Source organism: Crinia signifera, chromosome 4, assembly GCF_055691185.1.
Source record: "Crinia signifera chromosome 4, ASM5569118v1, whole genome shotgun sequence".
Taxonomy (NCBI): Eukaryota; Metazoa; Chordata; class Amphibia; order Anura; family Myobatrachidae; genus Crinia; species Crinia signifera.
The window spans coordinates 21,131,545-21,146,406 of record NC_139220.1 but is presented as its reverse complement, the minus strand read 5'-3'; positions in this window follow the sequence as shown (position 1 = coordinate 21,146,406).

The following is a 14,862-nucleotide window of genomic DNA, read 5'->3' as shown; positions in this document are numbered from 1 at the left end:
CATATGTTACCCTATACTGCACAGGACCTTCTATAAACTGGCCACACCTCCACATATGTTACCCTATACTGCACAGAACCTTCTATAAACTGGCCACACCCCCACATATGTTACCCTATACTGCACAGGACCTTCTATAAACTGGCCACACCCCTACATATGTTACTCTATACTGCACAGGACCTTCTATAAACTGGCCACACCCCTACATATGTTACCCTATACTGCACAGGACCTTCTAGAAACTGGCCACACCCCTACATATGTTACCCTATACTGCACAGGACCTTCTATAAACTGGCCACACCCCCACATATGTTACCCTATACTGCACAGGACCTTCTAGAAACTGGCCGCACCCCTACATATGTTACCCTAAACAGCACAGGACCTTGTTCTGCACAGGACCTTCTATAAACTGGCCACACCCCTACATATGTTACCCTATACTGCACAGGACCTTCTATAAACTGGCCACACCCCCACATATGTTACCCTATACTGCACAGGACCTTCTATAAACTGGCCACACCCCTACATATGTTACCCTATACTGCACAGGACCTTCTGGAAACTGGCCGCACCCCTACATATGTTACCCTATACTGCACAGGACCTTCTAGAAACTGGCCGCACCCCTACATATGTTACCCTATACTGCACAGGACCTTCTAGAAACTGGCCGCACCCCTACATATGTTACCCTATACAGCACAGGACCTTGTTCTGCACAGGACCTTCTATAAACTGGCCACACCCTTGCATATGTTACCTTATACTGCACAGGATCTTCTGGAAACTGGCCACACCCCTACATATGTTACCCTATACTGCACAGGACCTTCTATAAACTGGCCGCACCCCCACATATGTTACCCTATACTGCACAGGACATTCTATAAACTGGCCACACCCCTACATATGTTACCCTATACTGCGCAGGAACCTTCTGGAAACTGGCCACACCCCTACATATGTTACCCTATACTGCACAGGATCTTCTGGAAACTGGCCGCACCCCTACATATGTTACCCTATACTGCACAGGACCTTCTAGAAACTGTCCGCACCCCTACATATGTTACCCTATACTGCACAGGACCTTCTAGAAACTGGCCACACCCCTACATATGTTACCCTATACTGCACAGGATCTTCTGGAAAATGGCTGCACCCCTACATATGTTACCCTATACTACACAGGATCTTCTATAAACTGGCCACACCCCTACATATGTTACCCTGTTCTGCACAGGACCTTCTAGAAACTGGCCGCACCCCTACATATGTTACCCTATACTGCACAGGACCTTCTAGAAACTGGCCGCACCCCTACATATGTTACCCTATACTGCACAGGACCTTCTATAAACTGGCCACACCCCTACATATGTTACCCTATACTGCACAGGATCTTCTATAAACTGGCCACACCCCTACATATGTTACCCTATACTGCACAGGACCTTCTATAAACTTGCCACACCCCTACATATGTTACCCTATACTGCACAGGACCTTCTAGAAACTGGCCGCACCCCTACATATGTTACCCTATACTGCACAGGACCTTCTAGAAACTGGCCGCACCCCTACATATGTTACCCTATACTGCACAGGACCTTCTATAAACTGGCCACACCCCTACATATGTTACCCTATACTGCACAGGACCTTCTATAAACTGGCCACACCCCTACATATGTTACCCTATACTGCACAGGACCTTCTATAAACTGGCCACACCCCTACATATGTTACCCTGTTCTGCCCAGGACCTTCTAGAAATGGGATACACCCCTACATATGTTACCTTATACTGCACAGGATCTTCTGTAAATGAGCCGCACCCCTACATATGTTAACCTGTTCTGCACAGGACCTTCTATAAACTGGCCACACCCTTGCATATGTTACCTTATACTGCACAGCATCTTCTGAAAACTGGCTGTACCCCTACATATGTTACCCTATACTGCACAGGACCTTCTATAAATTGGCCACACCCCTACATGTCACCTTACACTGCACAGGATCATACTGCGCACGTCCCGACATTGGGTGCGAGCGGTTGGGCGTTCCCATTCAAACGGGTCTGTGACGTGGGTGCGGGGGGCAGGCAGCTGACATCAGAGGAGGTCAGGTGCCCGCCCACTTCCCGCACAGGGTGCTTGAAAATCAGAGACACCACACCGGTGTCTCAGATCTGCGAGCGCTGGAGAAATCATCCATTCGCAGTTGTGTGTGTGTGGGGGGGGGGGGGGGGGGGGGGGTGTTTGCTAATTCCCAATTTCTTTTTCAGCTGATCACGGTGTGTTCCCCCACATTTAAGTGACCCGTTTCTGGAGTTATTCTCATGTGTCCCTGCAATGGTTTGCAGAACTGTATCCCATTCCCTACAGATAACGGATACCCAACACCCATTAGCGCTGTAGGAATCCACACCAAAGCAGATGTAATCTGTCAAACAATAATCATCTCCTGTATAAGGAAACAGTGTAATATAACAGGACACAGAGTGTGACCATTTGTCACTAATTATAAACCTGACAGGCCAACCAGATTATGGCGTAATTCTCCATTCTTCTATTTCCTCTCGCATGTCTTCTATTTAATTAGAAATTACTAGCGCTGATTATCAGGCCCTCCGGCATATTTCCTGCATCTTCAAGCTTCGCTGGATCTGGCTGTTAGTTCAACTCATCCACACACATATTCCTCACGTCTGTTCCCAGCTTGTGCTTCACACACGAGGCTGCGAGGCGCTGGAAGTGAGGCCGTCAGCAACGACTGTGAGTCTCGCTGATATGGAATTAACGCTAAATAAAATCAACATTCGAAATGATTATTATTATAATTAAACTACACCATAGATAACAGACTGAAAGACAATTAGGGATATTCATTCTACACGTCCTGCAGGCTCATCAGGGGTACAGGACTATGCTTAATTTCAGATTGCACCCAAGCAATGTAGCGTAGCTAATGCATGTTTCTGACTGAGGGTCTGGTTCAGCAATGTTAGCACAGCAAAAAATCACACAAATGGGCAACAGCGTGTTACACTGCAGGTGGGGCAGATGTGACTTGCAGAGAGTGGTGCCCATACACTAGTAAGATTTATCTTCAGATCTGGCTGGTTGGAACAAAAACATGGTTATGGATAAGTGACAGTTTGTCAGTTTTCCAGCATTTCCAAGCAAATGGTCAACTGTCATTTGCTCTCATCCATAACCATGTTTTTGTTCCAACCAGCCAGATCTGAAGATAAATCTGCGTGTGTATGGCCACCGGGGGCGTGTTCAAACTGAAATCTAAATTGCAGTGTAATAAATAATAAAGGGCCTTATTTTGGTTCATTCTTTCTGACAAAATCCTTCTTAGATGGACAAAACCATGTGCACTGCAGGGGGGGCAGATGTAACATGTGCAGAGAGAATTAGATTTGGGTGAGTAATTTTTGTTTCTGTGCAGGGAAAATACTGACTGCTTTATTTTTACACTGCAATATAGATCTCACTTTGAAGTAAAATCCCACCCAAATCTAATTCTCTCTGCACAAGTAACACCTGCCCCACCTGCAGTGCACATGGTTTTGCCCATCTAAGAAGGATTTTGTCAGAAAGAATGAACCAAAATAAGGCCCAAAGCTACATGCAAAAGCGTCCAGTATTTACACAGAAACAATATAAATGTGTTTTTTTGTTGTTGGCATGGCAAAATGGTTTGTCCCAGACACAAAATGATTTTTTTTTTTGCATTGTGGATTTACAGCTGTTTTTTTCAATGGATATTTTCCAGGATACCTGCAAGTATTAAGGACATACTTGCCTACTTTTATTCTCATGTCAGGGAGGGGGGGGGGGGACAAGGTTGATATCACTAGGCCCCTCCCCGGACCCACGAAGGGTGGGACTTAAATGACATGAAATGCCGCTACTTGTGTCATTTTAGACCCCGCCCCCTCTCCGCAGACCCGCAAATTCCTGTAATTGAATCAGCAGGGAAGGTGGTGCAGGGGCTCTTCGCAGCAAGCAGGAGACTTGGTCACCTTCCCAGGGAGCTGGGAGGCGGATGCGATTTTCAGGAGCCTAGGCAGGCGTGATTAAGGATCCCCCGTATGTACTAAGGAGGAGCTATGGGTCCTGATTCAGAGTTGATCGCTGTTGTGTGAATTTGCAATCCGTTAGATTATCAAAGGACTGTGCATGGGTATGGACTGTACCACGCTTGTGCGAGTCCAAACAGAAATAGCGTATGGAGGTAATCGCAGTCCCCTTGCTGTTTGACGGACAGGAAACCGGCGATTGGGGGTGGTAACCGGTCATTGTCTGGGAGTGCCTATTGGCTACTAATCCATTCTTAACGCTGCTGCTAGGCTCATCTTCCTCTCCCTCCGCCTCCCCCCTCTGTCTATAGGCCCCCATACACTATGCGATTTTGGTCCGATTTCATCCGATTTCGGCACTTTGTGCCGATAATCGGATGAAATCGGCCCAAAATCGTATGTGTGTGATGTCTGATCCGATCCGATGCGCGGTCCCGTGCGCATCGGACCGGATCAGGGAGGTCGGACGGTCTGTACATACGATCACGTCCGACCTCCCTGTATGCATATGCCTGCCACCTGACAGGCATATGCATGCAGACACCGGGCGGGCAGCGGCGGCGGCCAGCGGTGGTGGGGGCGTGCGGCGGGTGCGGTGAGCGCTGCTGACCTGGCCGGGCAGTGTACTTACTTACACATAGCAGCAGCGGGGACGGGCAGCGCAGTGGCGGCTATTATATTTTTAAAATACTTGTCAAATGACCGGCCGCTCTCTGATTGGCTGAGAGCTCTCCGGCCAATCAGAGAGCGGCCGGTCATTTGACAAGTATTTTAAAAATCTAATAGCCGCCACTACGCTGCCCGTCCCCGCTGCTGCTATGTGTACACTGCCCGGCCAGGTCAGCAGCGATCACCGCACCAGCCGCCCGCCCCCACCACCGCTGGCCGCCCGCCCCCACCACCGCTGGCCGCCCCCACCACCGCAGCCGCCGCTGCCCGCCCCCACTACTGCCGCTGCCCGCCCCCACTACTCCTCACCGCCCTGCAGCTCCCCGTGTTTTTTTTAACATGGGATAAATCGCATGCGATTTATCCCATGTAAAAAATGGCACATCAAGTGCCAAATTGTATGTGAGCCTCCCGGGGAGCTGCCGGGCGGCTCGCAGGTAAATTGGGTCCGACTTGTCCCTAGGACAAGTCGGCCTAATGTATGGGGGCCTTATCTCTTCACTGGCTCCCCATTCCTTTCCGAGTTCTCTTTAAACTCCTCACCACCACCTACAAGGCTCTCTCCTCCTCCACAGCTCCCTACCTCTCTTCACTGATCTCTATCCACACTCCCTCCCGTCCTCTTCGCTCCATCGCTGACCGCCCCACTGACCTCTCACCTAATCACCTCCTCCCACTCCCGTGTCCAAGACTTCTCTCGCGCTGCCCCTCTGCACTTGAACAACCTCCCGCCACCCATCAGGCTTTCTGATTCCCTTACCTCCTTCAAGCGCTCCCTCAAAACCCACTTTTTTCGACTAGCCTATCCCTCCTCCTAACCTCTTTTGATCCTGCCTCCGTTCCCCTCCGTTCCTACTTATCCTGTTGTTTTTCGTTCGTCCACCCACCTATTTTTAGTATGTTAACTCTTATGAGCAGGGCCCTCCTTCCTCACGTACTCACCCTACCTTTTTACCTCACCTGTCATCCTGTCCTGTTCTTCCCTTCCTCTACTTCATCTTCAGTCTCCTCGACAATTTTGACACCTACTTCTGAACTGATGCTGATTTTATTTCTACCAGCTATACCCCTATTTATACTGTATTTTTCAACACACCCTGTACGTTACCTTGTAATTTGTTTTTTGTTTGCTATGTACAGCGCTGCGGACACTTTGCGGCGCCTTATAAATAAACGTACTACTACTACTACTAATTAAAAAAAAAATCATAGAGGGATCCTTTGACCGTCTCCATTGGCCCCACTGATATATTTGATGGGCGATGGACGCACTTGCGCACTGTGTGCCAGGAAACCAGACAAAAAAGTAATGTGTTAGCAGTCCCCTTTGCATGCTTTTTTTTAGGAGGAACATGGCCCAACCCAGTGGGCATAACCATGCTGCCTCAGTATCACCCAGGCCCCACAAATGGCTCAACCCCCCTGCAGCTGCCTGCTTTGTCTGGATACAGGCATATCCTGGCCTGGAGAAAGCGGTGTAACTCTAGGTGGCATTGGAGTCATCTGCCGCCGGGCTCTTGCTCCCAAGGGGGCACCTCTCCTCCCCTGCCTGTTTGAATCAGTAAATTGAAAGCCATCGATATCGCTTCTGTGGCTGACTCCCCCGTCTAACATCAATTTTGCATGTGTCACACCCTGTATTAGAACCCATGACCTGTCTTACTGGAGACAGACACCTTACTGATTGAGATGTTTGAGGGGGCACCAATATTTAGCTTGCCCCTGGGCAACTGGGACAAACGTACGCCACTGCCTGGAGCTAACCTCACACACCCTCCCTTAGAACGTTTGGGCACGCCTGCGTTTTCCCTGACACTACCAGCCTATTTTTTGGTACACCTAGCTTCTTCCTCCCACTAAACAGCCGGTTAACACCCCCAGACGCCTACTTCCTGTCCACCACCTGGAAACGGCTAGCGAAGGAAAAAGGTACCATGATTCCTTCGCCAGCAGGTGTTGCGCACGCGCATTGCGGCTCATATGCATGCGCAGATTATCGATAATCGTCCGCTGTTCGATTTCACACAGCAGCGATCTGGTCTGAATTGTGCCCACAGCTATTTACCCCCATATGTAGTGGAGCAGAGGCTTGCAGCATGGGAAGAGTTGGATTAAGTCAGGGATGGGGAACCTTCGGCCCTCCAGCTGTTGTGGAACTACACCTCCCAGCATGCCCTGCAACAGTTGTGGCGTGGCCACATAGCAGAACTGTAGCAAGGCATGCTGTGTTGTGTAGTTCCACAACAGCTGGCGGGCCAAGTGGACTAAGTGATGCTCCTTACTTACTTACAATGCTAACCATTACACCGTCCGTGCTGTTATGTTCACCCATAAAGCTGTTATTCACTGGTGCAAAGTACAACGATCGTAGGAATTACGCGGTGCGCTCATATCATGTGACCGAGGGCAGGAACAGGGCAACTTATCATAACGAGGTAATTATCCTTCTGTGTTTCCCACTCTTAGGAGTTCTCAGTGGAACGGCCAGAGACAGTTTGCGGTTTGTCCTTCATTGCTAATTAGAATACCGGAGTGTGATGCGTCTGTTCCGCTTATCCTGCTCTATGCTCTCTGTTCCTGTTAAGCTCCGTCAGAGGAATTCTCATCAGAATAATTATTATCTTACTTTACAGATACATTCATGAATACTGCAATATGGTTGCGTCATGTTTTATATTTCTATCCCTGTTCTATCAGACACATGTGATAGAGGCGGTCCCAATAGAACTTCGAAATGGGCAGGATGGCGACACCGGAATACGAAGTCGGCATCCCCATCGGTGAGTATGTGGGGCGGGCTAGGGGGAGGTTAGGTTTAGGCACTAGTTGGGGGATTTAGGGTTAGGTTGTGGGGGGGTGGCGGTAAGCTTAGTTGTGGGGGGTGGCGGTAAGGTTAGGCTGTGAGGGGTGGCGGTAAGGTTAGGCTGGGGGGTGGCGGTAAGGTTAGGCTGTGGGTGGAGGCAGTAAGGTTAGGCTGTGGGGGGTGGCGGTAATGTTAGGCTGTGGGGTGTGTAGGTAAGGTTAGGCTGTGGGGTGGCAGTAAAGTTAAGCTGTGGGGGGTTGGTTTAGGCACTTACAAAGGGAGTTAGGGTCAGGCTGCAAGGTGGTAGGCTTAGGTTTAGGCGGTGAGGTACGGGGGTAGGTTTAAGTTTAGGCATAGCGGGGATGGTTAGGGTCAGGCTTCGTGATGGGGTGGGGTAGGTTGCTACAAGGTAGGGTTAGGGGAAGAGGGTTAGGGTGTCTACAGAGCCCATGTCGGTATTCTCAGAGTCAGAGTGCTGCCTCGGTCATTTGACTGTCGGCATCTGACCGCCCGGATAACATATGTATGCCCTCTTGGGGGACAGACATCAGCAGGGACTCAACCACCACAGATGGAACCCAACACAGAGGAGCTTCAGGTAAGTGTCACAAAGCGGGGATTCAGGTAAGTGTCACACAGAGGAGCTTCAGGTAAGTGTCACACAGCGGGGATTCAGGTAAGTGTCACACAGCGGGGATTCAGGTAAGTGTCACACAGCAGGGATTCAGGTAAGTGTCACACAGCGGGGATTCAGGTAAGTGTCACACAGCGGGGATTCAGGTAAGTGTCACACAGCGGGGATTCAGGTAAGTGTCACACAGAGGAGCTTCAGGTAAGTGTCACACAGCGGGGATTCAGGTAAGTGTCACACAGCGGGGATTCAGGTAAGTGTCACACAGCGGGGATTCAGGTAAGTGTCACACAGCGGGGATTCAGGTAAGTGTCACACCATGGGGATTCAGGTAAGTGTCACACAGCGGGGATTCAGGTAAGTGTCACACAGCAGGGGATTCAGGTAAGTGTCACACAGCAGGGATTCAGGTAAGTGTCACACAGCGGGGATTCAGGTAAGTGTCACACCATGGGGATTCAGGTAAGTGTCACACAGCGGGATTCAGGTAAGTGTCACACAGCGGGGATTCAGGTAAGTGTCACACTGCAGGGATTCAGGTAAGTGTCACACCATGGGGATTCAGGTAAGTGTCACACAGCGGGGATTCAGGTAAGTGTCATACAGCGGGGATTCAGGTAAGTGTCACACAGCGGGGATTCAGGTAAGTGTCACACAGCGGGGATTCAGGTAAGTGTCACACAGCGGGGATTCAGGTAAGTGTCACACAGCGGGGATTCAGGTAAGTGTCACACAGCGGGGATTCAGGTAAGTGTCACACTGCGGGGATTCAGGTAAGTGTCACACCATGGGGATTCAGGTAAGTGTCACACAGCGGAAATTCAGGTAAGTGTCATACAGCGGGGATTCAGGTAAGTGTCACACAGCAGGGATTGAGGCCGACCTGGGCAGCAGCGTCGGTGCAGTCATGGCAGATGATGAGTCGGGAGTCTGGAAACCGAGCTCACGGCTTAAGGCCTATCCAGACATATTAGCATGGAATATAGAGCTTGGTGGGTCCGCTTTACCTTGTGGGTCCCCAATGGCGGAACTTGTGGGTGGTAAGCCCAGGAACAAAAATATAATTTAGGACGACCTCCTCCTATCCTCAATGACTCATTGCTGGTTTGGGCAGCAGTGGGCTCCTTAGTCATCAGAGTCCGGCAGCAGGGGTACGCCCAGCGGTTTATGGGCGAATACAGGCATGTTGATGCCTGCTTGGGGCAGGTGGCTGACATCACATGACCCGAATTCAGACATCTCTGGCCGAGATAAGAGTCAGTCTAGACTTTTATCTGAGAATGGGGAAAAAAAATCATGAGATGGTCGGCGGGCAGATTTTTCACCCTTGCGGCCGCATGTAAGGGGATTTGTAAGCATACACATCCCCTCCCATGCGAATGTGGGGAAACGCACCGTGGAGAGGGAACATACACAGCCTAGCAAACAGGTCTGAATCAGCCTCTAAGTGTACGCTGCTGTAAGCTACTGTGCCACTCGTAAGCAACCCAGGCACAGCCCCACATCATACTTGCCCGGGAGGCTCCCGAAAATCGGTTCACCCTCTTTTGCAAGGAAAGTGGGCAGTCCGGGCGGCTGATAACACGTTTCTTGCTGAATCACATTCTCCTAGCCACGCCCCTGACTTTATAATGCTGGTAATCTCCGCATTATATAGTGGGGGGGGGGGGTGGGGGGTGGGGGTGTGGCTATTATGGCACGGCTGTACCGCCTCCTCGTCTCCACCCTACCCCACTCTGATGCGTATCCCCCCCCGCTGATTTATCCTAATCAATATTGACAAAAAACGTTAGAGTTGTGTCAACCTTTTCCTGTGTTGACCTTTGGCATTTCAGCATTTTGTTTGTGTCGACCTTTTGTCAATATTGACCTAGTGCAGTGATGGCTAGCCTTGACGCTCCAGCTGTTGTTAAACTACACATCTCAGCATGCCCTGCATCAGTTTTAGCATGGCCAAATAGTAAAACTGATGCAGGGCATTCTGGGATGTGTAGTTCAGCAACAGATGGAGTGTCAAGGTTAGCCATCACTGTCCTAGTGCATGTTGACCTATTTCTTGTGCCTGCTGCAGTGCTGAATAGGGGGCGTGATTTATGCAAATGAGGATGCAACATATGCAAATGCCGGTTGCGTCCCCGTTTTCAGCCACTGTGTCTATTCTACCAGACTGGGGGGGGCACTGTTGGCCGCAGGTGGGACGTGGGAACGTCCACAAAAACTGGGACGTTCCCTGCGTTTAGCAGGACAGTTGGGAGGTATGCTGTTGACCAATAGTGGTCGACCTACTACACTGTCAGCCTTACACTCCACACCCCCTGCAGCATGGCAGTTAGGAGTTAATTGGCTGGTACTTTAGGCCAGATGCACTAAGCTTCAAAAGTCATAAAATGGAGAGTGATAAACCGCCAGCCAATCAGCTCCTGCCTGACATTTTTCAAACACTCACATGTCAGCTACAGTAGGAGCTGATTGGCTGGCTGTTTATCACTCTCCATTTCATCACTTTTGAATCTTAGTGCATCTGACCCTTTATCTCTCTCCACTCCAGTTTTCCAGGCTTAGTACGTCTTGCCCTGCATAAAAAGAAGAGGAACCAAGTGGATAAACCACCAGCCAATTGACCCCTAACTGACATTTTTTCAAACACACCAGCAACATGACAGTTAGGGGGTGACTGTCCAAGGCTTAGTACATCTCCCCCTTTGTCTCATTACCGGCTCACACTGCGCACTTACTGCAAAAGCAGAAGAATACAAAAAAGTATAATATCCTTACACATTTTTATTACTCATTTAATTGACAATAAACTCTATTTCTAAATATATATTTTCTTTAATATTTAATATTCTACATTATCATATGCAGGGGCTGAAATCTCATTTTCTGATGTTGACTCCTCTGAGGCAATCTGAGAGTTGAAATACATTGCAATTTGTTTCTAACCTCTCAGGCAAAAGCAGCATCTGAATGCAGAGCAGCATCCCCTATTAATATTCTGTCCTGGACACAGGGAGGCGTCTCTGCAGCCGTCTCTGTAACGAGGAGGGAGCAGGAGACACCAGAATTCACTGATTCGGAAATAATTCCCTGTAATTTCTTAATTGTCTACTATGAAGCCGGGAGTCGAGATATCAGTATATATATATATATATATATATATATATATATATATATATATATATATATATATATATATATATATATAAATATATATATAGTGCCACAGGTCAAGTGTACAAAGTTCAAAGTTCAGAGAGTAATGTACAAAAAGACCTCTCTAGTGTAGATGTGTTAACGTCTGAAGACAATGACGGTTGGCTGGACTTCCAGGAAACTCTGGCAGAGGTAAAGTGACATCATCCGGTTGCCAGGAAACCACAGGCGGGTGTCTCCACTGCTCTCTGGAGGGAAAGACAAAGCTAAATGAGCACATGGGTTCTAGACACCCGGCCAACAGTTACCATATAAACAGTCGTAATGCCTACACTATTATGTCGACATGTCACAGGCACTATCAAAACCCTCAGAATATCAACATGTTCATAGTGTGGACATCTGAAATGCAGTCATGTGACATGTTGACATTCTCAGAATGCTGACGTTAGATGTCAAAGGAAGGGTTAGGGTTATGCTGCAGAGGAAGTTAGGATTAGGCTGCGGGGATATTGGGGGGAGAGGATGAGGTTAGGGATTAGTGTTGGCATATGGGAAAAATTCCAAAATCATCGCCAAAACGAACAGGCATGTGACCATAGGCAGATGCTGCAGCCAGGAGTACGTTAGGGATCACTGGGCCACAGAAAGTTTGGTTGATATTCTATCATGTCAACATGTAATCCGTGTAGACATGAATAATGACAACATTGTTACTGCCGACATTTTGACTATGTTGACTTGTCCCAAGTTGACCTAATATAACACACCCCAAGCACATATGCATACCTCCAGACTGTGCCGCTTATCACGGGAACGTCCCGAGGCCAGCAGTGTCCGGGGCACTGGGTGGGTGGGTATAGGCAGTTGGGAGTCCCCCCCTGTCACAGCGTCTATTTCTGCAGCCAGAGGGGCTGGGGGCATAGCCAGCAGAGCTGCTGAGCATGTCCCCACAGTGCCAAAAACAGGGTGTGGCCTCGCGGCAGCATCATGGGTACAGGCCATGCCCATTTCTGCTAGGCCACGCCCTCCAAGCTACAGCCAAATGTTGGGAGGTATGCATACATCTTAAAGTGAAGTTAATACCTGGAATATGTCATTGATAAGTAACATTACCAATGGCCTGGGCTGCCATCAGAAATTGCGGGGCCAGGGCATCGGGCAGCAGGCTACTGGCAGCAAGGTAAACGAAGGAGGCTGGTGGGCGGTGTGTGGTGGGCTGTGGCAGCAGGTGACCCTTGGCCCGCTGATGTTAAATGAAGGTGGCAGGAGACCACCAGCAAGGGGAGGGGGGTGGAGTCTGCAACAGAACGCCCGGACCCTCCCCTGGGACAGTTGTACCCACAGCACCCCCTGATGGCAGCCCTGCCAATGGCGTCACAGAATGGTCTTATGGTTATATAAAATCTTGTCTGTAAAGAACTCAGCAAACAAAACACTATTCTAGTAAAATGTACATATATATATATATTATATATATTATAAAATACATTCGCTGACGCTGAATCCTATTGGCTATCGGCTCTAACGTGCTTCGAATAGCCAATAAGACAAATCCCGACTAAGGGGTACGATTAGATGGGTGTTCCAATGAAGAAATTGGAATAGTCAGATTCTACTTCCCATTTAATTAGCACTTTCTAGAAGGTAATAGATAGATCATAATTGGTTGCTATGGGCAACATCACGTCTTCAATACAGCATTAAATCTTAGTAAATTTGGGGCAGTACGGATGGTGTAGTGGTTAGCATTACTGCCTCACAACACTGAGGTCATGGGTTCAATTCCCACCATGGATCTAACTGTGTGGAGTTTGTATATTCTCCCTGTGCTTGCGTGGGTTTCCTCCGGGTACTCCGGTTTCCTCCCACAATCCAAACATATACTGCTAGGCTAATCAGCTTCCAACAAAATTAACCCTAGAATGTCTGTGTGTGCGTGTACATGTGGTAGGGAATATAGATTGTAAGCTCCACTGGGGCAGGGACTGATGTGAATGGTCAACTATACCCTGTAAAGCGCAAGCACTCCTTGTTTGCTGGCACTCCCAGACACCTTGATCCGGTGCACTCCAATAAACTTTATATGGATCCAAACACAGAGGCACACGGACACCAATCAATAATGCAAACGAGTGTATTGGGCAAAATAGCACTATCAGATAGTGCTATTTTGCCCAATACACTCGTTTGCATTATAGATTGGTGTCCGTGTGCCTCTGTGTTTGTATATATATATATATATATATATATATATATATATATATATATATATATATATATGTGTGTGTCTAGCATCACTGATTCTCAGAAACACTGCCATCTGCTGGCAGAGAGTGAAACTACATCTCTTTCACACACATGCACAAACACAGAAGGTAGCAGACTAGCTTTTGAAGCTTTTGCTTCGAGCGGGCTTACTAGTAATTATATATATACTAGGTGATTCATCGCGCCCTATGGGCGCTCTTCACACCGTCGTAAGGGGCTGCGCCCCCTTAATTTGTGACTGTTTGTATTGTGAGAAATATGGTTAGAATTGTATGAAAGATGCCTGTATTGCAACTTGAGTTATAGGTGAAATGTGTTAAATAGAGAGCATACGATGTGGAAGGGGGGGTGTATTGTTTTGTTTAATTGAAAAGCGGTTACAGAGAAAGATGTACATTGATAGTGTGGATCAGGGCCGGCGCTACCCACTCAGCAGCTCCTGCAAAGCAGGGAGGCGCCATGCTGAAAAGGCGCCATTCTGCTCTGCTAAAGCTGCCTCAGCCCTCACTGTCACTGCATGCACGCCGCCTGCAGCACCTGTCTGACAGCGGGCGGGAGTATGAAAAGCTGCTCCCTCACCCGAGTGCACACACACACACACTACACACACTGTCTGTCCGCCAAAGTCCTCTTTCCTCCTCTTCCTCAACGGATGTCATCGGACTCCTGTGCTGTGACAGGAAGAGCTGTAATAACAAAGAGCTGCGGTGACCGTGCAGTGTGGCAGTGCTTTATTACCCCCCCCCCCGCCCAGTCTCTGTACAGCCTGCGCAGCCAGTGCTGTGCCTTGCGCTCATCTAAACTTCTCTATCTGTCCTCCCCTATTCTTCCATCTCGTCCTTCTGCCATAGGCAGCGGGGATGGTGGACAGTGCATACGCTCCCACAAACCAGCTGCAGCTTGCTGCAATGGCAATGTGAAAGGGCGCAAAATTGATGGTTTGCAGGAGGGCGCCGGACACCCTAGCACCGGCCCTGGTGTGGATGGTACAGTGACATTTGTGGGTGTGTGTGTGGGGGGGGGGGGGGGGGCTGTGTGTGCATGTTGTTTAGGTGTGTGTGTGCAATAGTATAATAGGGTGTTTTTGAGTCAGCGGCTCCCCACTGGCGGAGGTCACGACACAGGAAAACAGGAGGCTGGGTAGTGATAGGGGTGTGTGGGCATAAGGGGGACTAAAGAGGAGGGTGGGAGATACTGTGCAGCTTCTGCCAGTGGGTGAGGGTCCAG